At 37.0% G+C, this 17,777-nt stretch overlaps 2 pseudogenes; one reads left to right on the forward strand and one right to left on the reverse strand.

The window, feature by feature from the left end:
- Nucleotides 1–246: 246 nt before the first annotated feature.
- On the forward strand, nt 247–908 carry LOC101966887 (ras-related protein Rab-6A pseudogene; annotated as a pseudogene).
- A 10,741-nt stretch (nt 909–11,649) lies between these two features.
- On the reverse strand, nt 11,650–15,131 carry LOC144369899 (heterogeneous nuclear ribonucleoprotein U pseudogene; annotated as a pseudogene).
- Between the last annotated feature and the right edge of the window lie 2,646 nt (nt 15,132–17,777).

The following is a 17,777-nucleotide window of genomic DNA, read 5'->3' on the forward strand; positions in this document are numbered from 1 at the left end:
ACACCGCCCTCCTTCCCATCACTGAGGCTGGCCTCACTGGGTGCTAGGCTACTTTGCGGAAAGTCGGTGTCAGTGGCGATGGCTGTGTGCTGTGGAGAGTCCTGCTGCCCTCCAGCCTTGCTCCTTTGCCTGGCCCTACAGGGGCCCGCCCTTCTGCTCGCCTTCTTCATCAGCTGGTTGGAGCAGCGTGGATCTGGGAGGTCTTTGGGCTGAGGAGGTGGCAGCTCCTCAGGCTCCATCGTGTCCATGGGTGGAGACTTTGGGAATCTGCTAAAGAAATTCAAGCTGGTGTTCCTAGGAGAGAAGAGCGTTGGAAAAGCGTCCCTGATCACCAGATTCATGAATGACAGTTTTGACAACACTTATCAGGCAACAATTGGCATTGACTTTTTATCAAAAATCATGTACTTGGAGGATCCAACAGTATGATTGCAGTTATGGGACACAGCAGGTCAAGAGCGGTTCAGGAGCTTGATTCCTAGCTACATTCGTGACTCCACTCTGGCAGTTGTTGTTTATGACATGACAAAAGTTAACTCATTCCAGCAAATACAAAATGGATTGATGATGTCAGAACAGAAAGAGGAAGTGATGTTATCACCATGCTAGTAGGAAATAAAACAGATCTTGCTGACAAGAGGCAAGTTTCAATTGAGGAAGGAGAGAGGAAAGCCAAAGAGCTGAATGTTATGTTCATTGAAACCAGAGCAAAAGCAGGATACAATGTAAAGCAGCTCTTCTGACGTGTAGCAGCGGCTTTGCCTGGGATGGAAAGCACACAGGACAGAAGTAGAGAAGATATGATTGACATTAAACTGGAAAAGCATCAGGAGCATCCAGTCAGGGAAGGAAGCTGTTCCTGCTAATCCCTCATGGCATCTTCAACCCTTCTCCAGAAGCTCACTGCTTTGGCTTCTTTACTCTCATTGATTGCAGTGTGAATATTGGCTTTTGTAATATTCCCTTTTGTAATAACGCATTGCAATTTATCATTGCTGCCTATATCGTGGACATGATCCATTAGCTTTACATGCACAAAAAAGTCAGTGTCTTCATTGTTTATATTTTACAAAGAACCAAAAGATTCCAGCATATTCTAGTGATAACCTTAAATATCAGATACATTTTCTTAACATTTTTCTTTTTTTAATGTTATGATAATGTACTTTAAAATGATGGAAATCTCAACAATATGAGCATGGCTTGGTTAAGGAGCAATATGGTCTCAGCAGCATTTACCCTACCTACTTGATCTTTCCCTGCTTTTCTTACCTTTCTCTTATCTGCATTCCCTATTCTCATCCTCTCACAAAACAAACAGGAGGTGGCAATGCAGCAAACCCATTGGAATTATCCTTCAGTTTTATAGATAGCCACTTGCTTTAGGCTAAGATGTCCAGAATTATTCTTGAGCACTGATATAAATTACTTTTTGAGGTCAAAACATGATGGACAATGCTTAAATGAGGAAAGGGTTCTGGTATATCCTCAAAATTAATCCTAATGAACATACTGAGTACTTATAAGTAGATGAGCATAAAATTTATTTCTGACCAAGACAATTGACTTTTTCACATGTACTTTATTAGACTCTGGGAGAAAAAAAATAACCTAGTGCTTCAGAACAGGTTTTTAATGTTTAATTATTCATCATAAAATCAGTTCCAATTAACTCTTTCTCCCAAGTTTTTAAAATTGTTGATATAGCTATTGTTTGTTTTAAAACAAAAAACTATACCACCACCCTTTTAAGCAACAGATTTTGCTTGTATTTTCTTTCTTTTAAAAAAATGCTATGCAGGCAAGGCATTGTGAAAATCAAATTCCTTTAAGAAACAGTGGAAGTATTTAAATTTGATGACTTGATCAAAACTATGACAAATAAAGATAATGATACCTAAAGCTTACCCACAAAACCCTCACAGAATAACAAATACCCTACTATGAACATTTTAAGTCAAAATTAAAATGGAAATAATTTTTTGTAAGCTCCTAAAGGTAGATAAGAACATTGAAAAGGGAAAGGAGAGAATGGAAATAAAAGTCAATATTATGCAGATTTATGCTTTATTTTTTAGCGTTTTTTAAAAATGTTGCATCTTTGAAGCTGGTTTTGCTTTTTATTAGATCTGTATTGTTTGGTTAATTAACTAGTGATTTAGTTTTATATTTAAGCTACAATTAATCTTTTTTTCTTTGGTGATATTTATTTCTTTGACTTTTTTTAGATTTGATTTTTTAGATATTTTGGTGAGTCATTTAGAGCTTCATCACCATGGCAATATGCATTTTTCTTAAAACACTGCAAACAAATATACTAGGAGTGCACCCTTTTAATCTTTACTAGTTACTGTGAGATTGCTGTGTAAGTTAATAAACATATATGTAAATACATTGTTTGCAGGGAGAAAATTTCTGAGCTAAAGCTCATGAAAAGCCTGCTGAATTTATGTTGTAAGCATTACTTAACACAGTACAAAGAAGAAAAGACAACAAAATAACTTCATACTTCCTTGTCTCCTCATTGCTACAAAACCCTTAACTCAATACCTTACTCCCCTCTATTCCTCTTCCTCCTTCACTTCTCATTTATTGTCACCTTGTAATATTCAGAGAGAACTTGGATTATGGATCTGAATAGAGAAATGATTTCAGGTGATCATTAGCCCACATACGTGTAACTTATACTCAAAGATGAGATGGAGTTGTAAAGTGCTTTTGTAATAGAATGTTATTGCTAAAAGCAAAAAAAAAAAAAAAGATAGAAGGCATGATTCCATAACATTCTGAATGCACTAGATGCCCTGAATTTGAATTATTCATTTTAAAACCATAAATTTTATGTCATGAGAATTTTACCTCAATTAATAAATGCAAAGATCTATCTATCCTGTAGTGTGGTATGTTTAATAAACAGAATGATGTTAGGGTATGTATAAGCATTACTTGATTTAGGAATTACATATTTCATGGTTTTCTTTTTATGGTAAATTATATTAATTTTCTACTTTTAGGAATATAAATTTTCCTTTTAAGATAAATTTTAAGTTTAAAAGGATTAATATAAAAGAAAGAAATAATAAAAGTACTACAGATGACAAATGAAGACAATTAAGAGATGAGTGAAAACAGTAGAAACTTCAAAAAATACTGTATTTTATGTTCAAGCCAATTAATTTTTAATGAGAAAATATTGAGTACTAATTGTTGTTCATATCAAAGTTGAACAAAATTTGTTTCTTGCCATCAGGAATTTCATCTAATAAAGATGATAAACCATATTCATAGATAATTTTAGGCAGAGGCTAAATGTGCCAAGTGCTCAGACAGACTGAGATCAAGATCAGGAACCTGTTTGGTTACCAGTATCATTAAATAAAATGAATGGCGAGAGAGAGAGAGAGAGGGAGAGAGAGAGAGAGAGAGAGAGAGAGAGAGAGAGAGAGAGAGAGAGAGAGAGAAATGAACTAAAGCCAAAGATAGCAACTTTAGGCATTGTTGGTTGGTAGAAGGGGTATTGATGGGACACTATTTTAGAGAACAATTTGCCTTCAAAGTTAGAGATGAGGAGCTGCAATGTATTTAAATACACAAGCAGTGTATTTAAGTTCTATGCACTGTATTACTTTCTGACTGTACTTTCTGACAGTTATCTGGGTTCCCTGTCCTTGATGATAGTATGCTAAAGCACTTAAGAATGTGGGCTCTGAAGCTCAATTGCCTTGGTTCAGATTTCAGTTCCATTAGTTATATGTCATGTAAAGTTAGTAACATCACTTGCTTTTACTATCTTAGTTTTCCAACTTGTAAAATGAGAATACTATTATTATCTACATTACAAATTTGCAGTAAGGATTAAGTCAAATGATTAAGTGGATAAAGCATTTTTTTATTATGGTGCTGGGAACCAGATCCAAGGCCTGGTGTATAACAGGTAAATGCTTCGCCACTGAGCTACACCCCAGCCTTGACAAAGTGCTTTTAACATTGATTTGAACTTAGTAAGTGATGAATAAATGATAGCCATTATCATTATTTTTGGTCTATTAGTCCTGTACAGTCTACCTCCTAAAAATATTTTTGAATGTCCCCCAATCCCACTGCCTTAGTTTAAGACCTTATGTAGTCACAGTTGCAATTTTACCCTAACTACTTGCTTCATCCCATCCAAATTCAGAGGGCTAACAACTTCTTGATACACTTTTGCTTAGTCTCATATATTCAACTCAGGTGACATCTTTTGAAACTTTCCCCAATCCTGTACTACCCTAGCCCAGTTAGAGCCATCCACCGGCATTTATGTCACCTTGAGAATACCCCAATTATAGCACATCTCATGGTCCTGTGACTACTTGATGATCCTTAGGCTATGAAACCTTGAAAGCTGCTGTTACAAAGTATATACTTATTGAATGCTTAAGTAGATGAATGGATGATTTCTGCCTGTGGACTGCTGGCTCACAGTCTATACTCAGAAAGTTAAGGTGAACACACTGAAGAATAAATAACTATGAACATTGTGTGGTAAGTGCTGTAAGAGTTCAGGGAAAAAGGAGTATTTGGTGAGTGTTGGGGTAATCTAATTAGGCCTCAAAAAGGTAGAGCTTGATTTGGAATTGAAGAAAAATTAAAACTGTGTGAAAAGAAGGGCAACCACAACCTGTGCAAGGGAGATATTTTATGAATTCAATGGATGGTGACATAAAAAACATGTAACATTTACAAAACAGAAGACACCAGTCTAACTAGGGTGTTTGGGTAGGAGTTATATGTTGAAAATGACAAGTAGTTCCCATAAACAGTGTGTGTTCTAAGGATATGTTTATAAATTATTAGGACTTTAGAGATTACATACATGATAATGAGATTTCTGAGCCAGCCTAAGATACTGTAATTAACCTACTAAAGTAGTCGAAGTGGCCTAGGACAGCACTGGCCTGAGCTCTGGGGCCTCTAGAAGCAGAGGGTCAGAAAAGTTGTGGTGGATTTGGAACAAGAAGATAAAGTGATAGAGGAAGTCAAGCTTTGTCTTTAGCCTATGGCCCTCTCTACACCACTTTTTACATGTCAGTTTCTTGGTTCTACAGCTCAGTTTCTCTGTCATATCCCAAGACCTCTGTGCTGCTAACTACCTTGAAAAAAGCAGTAGAGTTGAGGGTGCTGGGTCTCATCTCCAGCCTTCCCCACTCCCTCAGGGTAACAGCTCTTTGCTATTTAAAGAGACTTGATTGAATTCATTCAGGACAATGTGACAATGACTGATAGCTACCTCATTCTGGCAGCTGTATTTCCTATAATTTTAACAGCCTACTCCTTAGCTCAGCTCAAATGAACTTGTAATTGCTGGAATTTTTGACAGTAGTACAGATCAATAATGGGGTGGGATAAGGGTTGAAGAAAAAAGAGAGTTCCACTGCATAAGATATTTTCATAAGGGAAACCTTGGCTAAAAGATTTTCATAGTTCCCTTTCTTCTTCACCTCCCTTCCCCAAGTTGTTCTTGTGTATTTTTCTCCACAGAGTTGCAAGTTGTGTAGTTTTTTTTTCATAGGTTTACAGCAGTTCTTGGTAAGTATTGTTATTCATTTGTACACGAATCTGGGACAGCCTGTAATGGAAAATAGGGTTGATTACAAAGGCAGGAGCTACAGTTAAGGGGTCCTTGAAAGTGGAGCCTACAAAATACATCTACACAAATAAGTAGAGAAGGTTTTTGAGTAGAATATTGAGATTATGAAAGCAATAAAGAAAGCACAATTAATTCTAAATTTTGGATTATAAATGATGGGGTGTCTACTTGAATCTTGACTTGTAATGATTAATACAAAATCTTATTTGTACCTGCTGTTTTTTTAGTTTACTTTTTTATTAAAACTGTTAATGTCTAGTTCCCTAGTCATCTGACTTTTCTCTGTGGCTCCTGAACAGACTTCCTTTAAGATTAAAGCTCTTTGAGGCTTTTGTGTTCTTGCATTCCCAAGTAGCCCAAAGATCTTATACATTGTTTCTATATTTCAAAATTCAAATCCAATGTTAGCAAAACACCAAGATTACTTTATAAAACAACATTTTTCTTTTTAGTAAAAGTCTCCAGCCCTTTCAACTGTCCCCCAGAACACAACAGAGATAGAAGTTAATTATCTGCGTCTGTTAACCCACAGGGCTGCAGGAGATTCTGCCCTCCTCCCCAAGCTATGCATGGTAAACCATATTGCAAATAGACTTTTTCCCTGTTGTTTTCTTCTTTATAATGTTCATTATGTTAATACCTTTGATGTTTCTACCCTCCCAGTCTGCAGAAAGGAAGAGGCAAGGTAGTGGGGGAGATAGACATATCAGACACTTTCTTAAACCTAAATTATAATGCTGTATTTGGAACAGGATTCATAGGCTTTAATCAAATGTATATATTTTCCTACATATTGAAAGTTAAAGAGTCATTAATATTAGACGCTGGGGCATCTCATTTGCATACTTTACTCTTGACAGCTTGCCATACCATTTGTGATACTGGGTATTAGTGATGGGCAGTGAGTTTCTTGGTGGAATTTGCTCTTTTATTTTCTTGTTCACATCTAATGGAGCAGTTATTGTCAAAATTGGATTTTGTGGTTTAGTCTTTAATCACCACAGGTTGCAGCCATAATTCAATGAAACCTAATAATCCAAACAGTACACTTTCATCTTTTTCAATTTCCAGTCTGTATAAATGACTAGTTTTAGGGGATAATATTTTATTGTGTATTATTCACTGGTCTAGCTGCTGAAAAACCAATGAAATGCATTTTTTACTTTCTAGCATTAACAATACTATTTTGACTTAGAAAACTAATTACTGACATTTCCTTTTCTTGTCTGAGCTAAGTGTTTCCCTTGCTCAGTTCAGTTCAGCAGTCACTTATTGAACAAGCCACACACACCCTACATCCATTGATCATAAAGTTGTTGTATATCTGTTATGCTGGGCACCCTGCCAGGCACACACAGGCTCTATCATGCAAACAGCAAGTGGAACTATTTAAGAATATTGTTTGCAATTTTAATATTTTATTTATTTTTTATGTTTCATATCTTAGTTTTATAAAGTAAGAATTTCTTTTAAATTTTCATTAGAAAAGTAAGCATAGGCATGGAGGAAGAAAGAACCTCTCTCTGCTGCTTTGATTTCACCAAAATTACCTCCTATTGGGTTATTATGTGATAGGCACTGAGTTAGGTATCATATCAATGTGGGATTTAATTCATGAACCTATCTTGTGACAAAATGGGGAAACCCCTAAATAGCAATGTCCCCAAACCTATAAGATTAGAAATTCCTCATGCTTCTGACATTAAAGAAATTGGCATGCCCACATTTTACCTTTGTTTTGTTTTTTGTTAGTTTATTTTATGTTCACTTAAAGTGATTAAAGCTTAAGTAATTACTGATGTGAAAGCATAAAGGTATAGCTAAGACATTGCATCAGAAAACTTTAATGTTTAACATGAGATTTTTAAAAAATTCTACTTATCTAAAACCTGATTTCTTTTGTGTAATAGCTTAAAATCTGATGATTGATGGTGGTGATGGGTTGTATATGGAATTGTCTTCTACAGTATTTTTGATGAATTTGAAACATTTGGAATTAACATATTGGTCAGAAAATGAATCTTTCAATCAAGACTTTTATACTGTAGTTGTATGTCAATATTAATAAGTTTGATGTTGCATCTTTTCACTTCTGTGAACACATTTAGTTGGGCCCTTTTACTCTTCCACACAGCACATTCACATGGACAGACTAAGGAAAAGGAGATGAAATTTAAATCAGCATTTTTTTCTTTATTATACTTTTCCAAAATAAAAAATAAAGTACGTTGGAACCTTTTATTATTGTACTTGTCCATGACTGTCTCTTAACTAGGTACCTTTAGAAACTGCCAAATAACTTCTGATCATTAAGTATTCATTTCGTCTTCTCTGTAGGCTTTAACACTATTTACATCACAGTTTTGTATATTCTAGCCATCTTTGTTAGTGGTCGTTTCATTTAAATTTTTTGGCTAATATCCATTTGTAGCAATGCTTCAAGTGCTTGCCACATACATTTTATTAGGCAAAACTGATTCTATTTCCCATAGTACAATGAAATAGGACTGTCAAGAAAAAAAAAGTAACTCAGTGCATATCAGATACTTTTAGCTTTTTAGCCTGCAATCCCTGAGTAACTTTCAGTACTGCATATTATCGAGCAGAACATGCTCGTGATTATGCCATCACCAAGCATGGTGATTTTAACAGTGCAACACAGGAACTAAGCCTTTATAAAACATTTTTCCAGAGGCTAGCCTCATCTGTCATTACCTCATCTCTTTCAACTACAGTATATTTTCTTGTACCCACAGATTAAGATGTTAAAAAGCCAAAACCCCATACCTCAAATGTATGCTGAATCCTGGCATGAAAAAGAAACCTTAGGTTTATATTCTAAAGGAAATTAGGCTATTATAAAGTAATGCCTTAAGTTCCTTGCTCTAACAACTAAGTTATGCTAAAAGCTCACCTAACCAAGCAAGGATTACTGATGCCCTAACCTATCACTTCAGTGCTATTTTATTTTATTTTATTTTATTTTATCAACAATGGGAACCCCATAAGATACAAAAGGGTTTTATGATTAATTCAAGGTTAGCTTTATTAATATAATCCTTTCAATCTCCAACCTATATAGACCTAAATAAATAAGTTCCTAGAGAAATGAGTCAAACTTAAATCACCTTATATTTTTAGCCAAAGAGCAAAGATGTGAAAATGTTCTTAATGTTAAGTGCCAAACTTTCTGTTATTTCCCACCTAAGTTCTTATTTCCCATGGTCCTGTTTTGCACAATCTCAGACTGATGTGTTAACACCAAATAAACTAGTATATACTTAGCAAAAGGATAGCTGGTGACCTCTAGTTTAATGTTTGTCTACCCAATATTAAGGGATGAATATTACTTCAGAAAGTACTACAGTTCACTTCTAATTTCTCAAAGGGCTTACTTTTAATACCAAGGTTAAAACAAAGGTGACTCCAGCACTAGTTTGATGCATAGTGTTTTATGCTTCTCTTACAAAGGTACCTGTTAATAGTGTTAGTATTAAGCAAAAAAACCTGAGTATTAAAAAGTTAAAAAAAGCAGTAGCCTGGCTAAATCTATTTTTTTAAATATAAAAACTTGGGAGGAATGACAACTATGCCTCTCCCCAATCCAAGCTAAAAGTCATCCTCATATGAAGAGTACTGTAGTTCTACTGAACATTTTAGGTAAACTTAGGCAATTCATAATTTAATTAGTTTTTATTGCCAATAGAAATTACTAATGGTTCCTTTATAATTTATGCTTAGGTGAGTTCCAGTGCATAGGTATTATAATGTATTGCTAACCCTTAATATATATATATATCCTTGCTTTTATTACTAAAAACATTAAAAAAGTTTTTCAAGATCTACCTCAATCAATCTCAGTTGCAGAATTATGGACTTTTTAGACTCAAACCATCTCAAAAACTTTAGAGGAAAAAAAAACTCCAGAAACAATATTGCATTATCTTCCAAGAGGAAACATCTGATAGGAGACTAGGAAGTGACTAATTGAATTATTCTTGGGTATAAGTTTCATTCTCTCTTTTTAGAAAACAAGATTTTAGTTATATATGGGAAGGAAATTATGGAAAAGTTGTTTAAAGCTCATTTTAGTTTTGACCAAAAAAATTTCTCAGTTCTACAATTTACAGACAATGTTATCCATTTCACCTAACTGAACAAATTTTTAAAGTGTATCCATGAATATAAAATACCCAGATGAAAAAAATTCTCAAAATACTACTAGCTACGTTTCTTTAAAAAAAAATGCTTTCAAATTTTTTAAGACTGCTCCCTTGTCATTTGCCGTTGAAATCTTCCATTATAGGATTTTATTTTGCTGTCTGGACACAAGGCCACTAAGGGTGTAAGTTGGTCACTGCCCTTGTAAAGGTCAGAGCCAGAGCCCTTCAAAGGCTAGACACAATTATATAACCTACCAAGGAAATCTATGCTGACAGTTATTTTCTATCTTGCATTATTGGTTTTTCTTTTTCCCTATAAATGTCTATATTTATATCAACATTTTTTTAAGGGTTCTGGGATGGAACCTAGGACCCTGCACATGTAAGACAAGTGCTCTATTCCACTGAGCTGTTTCCCCACCCCCCACATTTTTGGCTCAACACATTACATTCTAAGAGCTGCAAAACTTGCTACATAAAAGCACTCCTTGAACCAAAAGCAAGGTCAAGCTTTCCCCCAAGTCAGGATTTGTTCAGAACTAAGTGTTGTTTTTTATTTTTTGTATTGCCATGGATTGAGGGCAGGAACTAGGAGGGGTGAAGGACAAAGTCTTATATCTGCAAAAACTTGACATTTCTTGAAATTAACTTACCTATTTTCCTCCCCTTTGCTTGCCTAGTTGGTACATCCCCTTTTCTAAATTTAACTACTAAGATTATTTTTCATACAAGTATAAACAACCCTAATCATGAAACTGCTTCTTAGAAGTTTAACACATATCCAGACAGCATTTTTTTCTCCCATCTGTTCCCACTCCTTGCTAATCTGGGAGCTATGGTGGCCTGCCTAGTATTATCTGACCATTTTTTCCTGCTGCGGTTATTAATTTATGCAATTTAACTACAAGGTATACTCAAGACTTTTTGAAAGGCACAAATAAACTGTAGGACACCTAAACTGATGAGCATTAAAGTTGGAACCTTCCTCATTGATTAAGTATATGCAATCTTCCTTCACAATGTATATTGAAAAGTTAACTCGTGCCAGTGATTGCTAGCAGTAATTGCTAAACATACAAAAACCTACTTCATATTGTTAAAATATCTCTATTGTGATCAAATCTTCATCCCCAAAATTTCAAGTGAACCTACATCACCATCTAAAAACTAACTTGTATCAAAAAAATTCCTAGGAGTATGAAATGAAGTTTAAAAATCTGATTTTACAGTAGCTAAAACAAAATCCTAAACACTCAAATATAGCAAACCTGAACTTACCAGAAACAGCCTAAAACACAAAAATAAAACTACACTGAAGTCAAATTTTAGTTCTACAGTTTGACTTCTGCTTCCTCAGTTCACAGTGAGGGTCCTTTAGAAGATTAAATGTTCTGTGCAAACCCAATAAAATTACAATTAGGGTATCTAATGTTATCACATAGCTACAGTTAAGTTAGCAGTGTTGTGTAGTAGTGAAATCAACAACTGGCTTACATGATGGCTTCTAAAAGCATCTGTTCCTGGAGTTTCATGTATCATAAATATGTATATAAAATTATCAGTTGAGGACAGCCGTTAGCATTTCATAAAGATGATACAGTGAGCGTTAACTTCTCCCAGCCAGTACCTTTTCCCCTCATTAAATGTTAAAAGCAGTCTGGGGGGGGGAGGGGAAGGGAAGAAATCAAACTTTACTTCATATTATCAATCAGTACACATTTAAGTTTTTAAAACCTAAATGTTCCAAGTACAGAGTAAAGAATAAAGCTGTCCAGAAAGCACACACTTAAAATTTTTCCTCTTGGGAGTTGTACAAAGGGATTTTGAACCTTGATGGCAAGAATCCCAAAACAAGAGTAAAATGAATTCTTTTTATTGCAAACAAACGTCTAAATTAATTTCTCCACCCACTTTCTTTAGAAAGAAAAAGAAATCAGCAGGCTAAGGAGATACCCATTCAAGAACTGACATGATTAAAAATTAAGATATAAATGGGTGACTCACAATTTTATTAGCTTACAAAGATGGTGGAGTTAACTACTACAAGCACACTACTTAAACAGTATTTTGTGGGAGAAGGGCATACAGACATAGCTAACTTCATATAGATCCCATTAGACAACTGGATTTACAACAAGTTTTTTAATAAGAAATGGGCAAAGCCAGCTTTCTTTTCAGAATCAAAATGCAGAACAAATGGAAAAATTATGGTATTTAACCTTCACAAGTTTGCGCCTCCACAAATAATGCAACCAAGTTTTACATTTTTAACAGCCCTTCTACATACACTCCATCTTCTCCATGTTGGTTCCAAGTTTTAGCTTCATTCCCAATTATGCCAATTCCATTGTCATTTAAACTGAAAAAGTCTTCCCAGTCTTTGTTGGAAATTACTATTTAGCTTATCCCCTCCACTACTACCCAGCAAACTAGAGAGAGGATGGAGTATAATATTGAGCAGTACAGAGTCTTAATGCAATTCATGAGGACCACTTAGTCCTTACATGAATCTGGTTGCTAACATTTCTATTATATTGTGACAATGACTCCCGACTGTTATTCTCTGTGAGAAATAGGGGAGTAAATTCTTAATAAAAGACACCAGGTACAAAGCAACATTTTACTTTGGTTGTGATAAAAAAGTCACATTTTACAGATAAAATGTAGAACTCTGAAATACTGAAACATTCTCTTATTGTGCACAATGCTGAGGTTCTCTTACGATTCACTTTAAAACTGCAATTAAAAATGTACAAAAAAGAAAAGAAAAAGAAATCAACCCACAAAGCTTCTAAAAAAGGAACCCGCAGGCACTTCCTCTTGTGGAATGTTTAAAAAGTTAGCCTACTAAAGAAAAAGGTCGACTTCTTGTGAAGGTTTTGGAGAAATATGTATCAGTTCGTTTTATTTGGGTACTCAATAATATCCTTGGTGATAATGCTGACTCCATGGCTTCTGACCCCAGAATTGACCCTGCTGCCACTGGTTGTAGCCCTGAGATTGGTTTTTATAGCCAGGATTGTTTCCTCATGCTCTGAAGTTCTGGTTATAGTTCCCTCTGTTGGGCATTCCACCTCTGTTGTAGTTCCCTCTGTTTGAGTAGCCACCTCAGCCAGGAAAAACAGGGCCACGAGGGTATGGATTCCACCACTTCCACCGCCACCACCACCTCTCTGTGGCATATTGCCCCGCCTATTATATCCACCACGATTCCCAGGAGCTCCCCCTCTGAAGTTTCCACCACGCATATTGAATCCTCCATGTCCTCTATGGCCACCACCTCTGTTAAACTGGTTCTTGCCACTCTTGTTTTTATTGCTCTTCTTTGAGCCAGTGTTTTGTTTCTTTTCTGGTGGAAGTGCCTTTTTGCTTTCTTCCTTATACTACTCCAGAAGTTTTAGAGCTTCTTCTTTCTGAAGTTCAACATAGGTGATTTCATCAAAGCACTCAGCCACCTCTGGTAGAGTAAAGTTACCTTTCATTTTAAGGACTGCATGTTCTGGTAGATCTTTTCCCTCTACTTCTGCTTTCTTCTGTGTTCTCTGCTTGTAGTCTTCATCTTTTGGACAAACTACAACAGCTTTTCGTTGGAAACCTGCAAACAGGCACATTTTTCTCCTCTGGGCAGCAGCAGATACATTTGTCTGATCCAGAATGAAATTTCGTTTCTTGCGGGCAGTAATCTCGATAAGCTTTCCAAGACACTGTGGGGCTCTCTGCAACAGTGTGTTCAGTTTTCCAGTATCTGCCATTTGTTTTTTAAAACCTGCCACCATCATTTTATCCATAATGGTATTTGTTCCAAGAATGTTGTATTTACCAGGATTTTCAGCTGCATGTTTAGTAACCCAGGTAGTTTTTCCAGCTCCTGGCAAGCCAATCATCATAACAACTTCACAATCTTTCTTCTCTTCAGGCTCCTTTGGTCCTCTAATTCCATCCTCTAGGGGGACATTCTGGATAAAAGTATAGTCTTCAGGTATTGGAAAATATGGCTTTTCCTTCTGACCAAAATTAAATTCAACTGCACAGTTATGGCAGAGAACATGCGGAAAGAGTGGTCGTCCAGCAAGAACTTCCTTACTAATTTTGAAGGCAACACCAAGATCTTGTCCAGTCTTGGCATAGGAGAGCTCTACTTCATCGTTTTCAAAGTTAGCAAAACATGTAATAACATCATTTTCATCAAACTTCTCTCCATAATCTTCTGTCTCACAGTTGCATGTTTTAATTCCTTTCAGAGAATACCCATACGAAAATTCTTCTTCACCAAGCAACATTCCACTTGTAGTCAGTGACCAGCCAATTCGAACTTCATGAATGTCAATATCTTTTGTATATAAATGCCTTACAGGAATCTTCTCTGTAACCTTCATCTCAAAGCAGACTTTGCCTTTTGACACACCATAAGCTGCCCTTCCTCCAGCCCAAAGAAAAGCAAAACTCTCCATAGTAAGAGAAGAAGCACTGTGGCGATCTCTTGATATTTTAAAATGTAGATCACGATTATAAGTATCAAGACAAACCACTGTGTCATCGAAGTGCTCATCTTCTTCTTCAACAGGTGGCTGAGGAGACTTGGCTCTGCTGTACTGGTTTTCTTCGACGTACTCAAAATATCCTCGGCCATGATCTTCTCGGGTCTTTTAACACCTCTTTTTATCTCCGCCTTTCTGTTCTGTTTTGCCATCTCCTCCCGCCTGCTGCTGGCCCTGCCTCGCCCCGGGTGGCGCCACCGTCACCGCGAACAGCGAGGTGGGGCCGCTGCTCTTCCCTGCGGCCTCCTTGGCGGCCCCGCGCTGCTGTGGGGGCTGTTGCTGCGGCGTCGCCGGCGGTTGAGGCTGCTGCTCCCCGTGCCCGTTCTCGTCGCCCGCGCCCTCCTCCTCGTCTCCGAGCTCGTCCTCCCCTTCCTGGAAACCTTGATCGTCGCCGTTCTTCTCTTCCGAGGCGGCCTCCTCCTCCTCCAACGGGCCTGAGTCGGCCGCCCCCGCGGCCCCGTTCTCCTCCCCTAGCTCCATCTGGTCGTGGTCCAGCGCGGCAATCCCTTCTTCTTCCTCTTCCTCCTCCTCGTCGCCGCCGGCCGTGGCCTCCTGCTCGAGGCCTGCTCCTGAGAGCCCGGCGGAATCCCCGCCCAGGTCTAGGCTGCCGTTCCCGGGCTCCATGGCGGGGCGGCCGCCGGCCTCCTCGTCGTCCAGCGCGGCCTGGAGTCGATCCATGAGCTCGGCCTTGAGGCCCTTGTCGGAAAGGCGCCGCTTCTTGAGCTCCTCTTTCAGCTCCGACACCTTCAGCTTTTTAACATTAACAGGCACAGGCGAGAAACTCATGGTGAGGGCCCCGATTCACCGATAGGTGCTGGTTCAACCTCTGCTCCGCTCCCTCGGCCACTGGTGGCGGCGGCTGCTCCTCGGCCCGGGCGGCAGCTGCGGCTGGAGAAGGGTTCGTGCTGCAGAGCGGACCCGCCTGGTTGTCGAACAGCGCCTAAGTTCAAATTCCTGCAGATTATACTTTGAGCAGTTATTTATCTGAGAGGATGGAAAAATATTCTATTTGTTATTATTTTAGAAATGTATATTAAGTAAAAAACAGTGAACTGCATTGAGAAGTCTATCCAAGATTTTTTAGAATTTTCCAACATCTTGTTAATTTCATAAAATGTAGTTTTAAAAACAAATTTTAGGAGATAAAACAAAACATTCTTTTAAAGTAGTATTCACAAACCTTTTCTTTTGGTGGAGGAAGGAGTCAAGGAAGGCTGGACATTTTTAAAAAAAACAAAATTAGTGCAAGAAAATCTTTTGAGTAAAAAAAATGAATATATATATATATATATATATATATTTTTTTTTTCCTGCTTTAGGTTAACTGTGTTGTAAAAGTCTCGCGAGTTGCCATTATTAACTTAGTTTTTCTTTTATGTTAGATTCAGAAACACAGTGACATCTGTCAGGTTCTTTGAAAGGATTTTAGCTGCTGAGGAAGTGTGTTTATGCTTTCAGTCCAAAAGAAATGATTCCCTGGAAAGCACTGGAAAAAATGAGGATATTTCAGAATCATTTTCAGATTATTTTTCATATTCCTTTTTGATGCTATAAGTTATTTTACCTGTTATAGGTGTTAAGCACTTTTTTATGAAGTAAAAAATTTAGACTATATTTGGAAAAAAATACCCAGCTATATCTGATTTTTAAAAGCTGTTTTATCAAAAGCATAAATTAAAAGTGGTGACAAGTTAGTTGAGCTGTCTCACATTATGTGAGAAAATAGCATATGCTGGAGGACTTTATGAATCATGCTGGTGAGAAATCACCAAGATTTACCAGAAGCAACTTTATCATAAACAAACTTCATTAAAATCAACAGATTCCAATTCATAAAGGTTATAAATGTTTCTAGTATTCATACTGTTCAAAAGATTCCAATCACAGCTCCAATTGCAGCTGATTTGTCACTTTTAAGGGATGGTCGAATATATGCCCATATTTTATTAATTCATACTGAGAGACTGCAGGGCCCCAGACCCAACTTTAAGAATTCTAACCCCCGCGCCCTCTAGAAAGTCCCCATGCATAAGCACTCCCCAGCCTCACAAAGCACTCCCCACAAGCACTCCCCAGCCACACGTAGCACTCCCCGACTGCATGTAACACTCCAAACGCTATACAATGCCACCGCCAGATGTTCCATATAGATAATCCTGGGAAAGACAAGCCTGAGGAAATAGGGTAAAAACGGGAACAATGAGGGTAAAAACGGGAACAATGAGGGTAAAAACGGGAACAATAAGGACGGGATGTAATTTATGGGTTTCTTTTCTGAGAACGTAAAGTGGAAAAAAAAACAAGTTTACCCCCCAGGTGACCCCAGGACTGAATTCCAAGGAACCTATAGAATGGCTGTTGCTATGCTAAGCTGAAAACTGACCCCCGCTCCCTATAAAAACTCTGTACCCCCGAGCCCGGGTGTGCCAGTCACCGAAGCTCCCGCCGAGGTTTTGCTGTGCACCCACGGGCACCTGTGTGAGAATAAATCCTCCTGCGGTTTGCATCCAGTGTCTCGCGTGGTCCATTCCGGGTTGGGGAATCTGGGGGTCTTTCAATACAAGCCACAAGTCCATATACAACTTAATAAAATATTTTCAGTGAATCACTTTCTTCCTTTTAAGTATTTACCTCTTTTACCTAATGATATGAGTGAACTGATTTAGAAGATAGAATCCAGAAAATACCACAGGTTTTACAATGCAAAATATTGATCATTGGTGATACACATAGGTAGAATGGAAAAATATGTTAGAAGACCTGATGGGAGGCTAAACTATTTTGACTCAAATCAATCTATATATATATTTAAGTGTGCCTAACTTAGTTTTCTTTACAAAAGAATTAATATTTATTGTTAAGTACATATACACCAAGAGAAAATATTACATATAGGGAACACTTGCTTAGGGAGTTTAAAGCAGGTCTTTTTTAAAAAAATTGTGTAGTTTTTTACTATTTTAGATCATAGTTCATTGCCTCACTTAGAATGAAATAAAAACATCTTATTTAACATGTTCTCATCAGTATTTCTGTATATTACATAAACCTCCTACATGCAAAATTGATATTACGATTAACATAAAATTTAAAATTATGAAAACTAAGTTAGATTACTTACTCAAGTAGTGCATTTGCTCTCACAACTGATTGGCTGCCAAATATAGGTTAAATCAATTTCTTTGCCTAAACTCTTTGCATTGTAATGGAATAAATTCTGACTGCTTGAAAAATTGTGATCTACTAGAAATGTACCTGTAAAATCATTTTTAAACATTAAATATTTTGAATATAGGATTCATCACAGTTGATATAAATAATTTTGTATGTACATTGTATGGCATCAGTGTTGATTTTTAATGTTTATCATTATCTTCTGTAACTTGTCTAAAACACATTATGAGATTTTCATTGAAGTATTGGGTACTTTCTCCAAGACTGAAATAT

This window comes from Ictidomys tridecemlineatus, chromosome 13 (assembly GCF_052094955.1).
Source record: "Ictidomys tridecemlineatus isolate mIctTri1 chromosome 13, mIctTri1.hap1, whole genome shotgun sequence".
Classification (NCBI taxonomy): Eukaryota; Metazoa; Chordata; class Mammalia; order Rodentia; family Sciuridae; genus Ictidomys; species Ictidomys tridecemlineatus.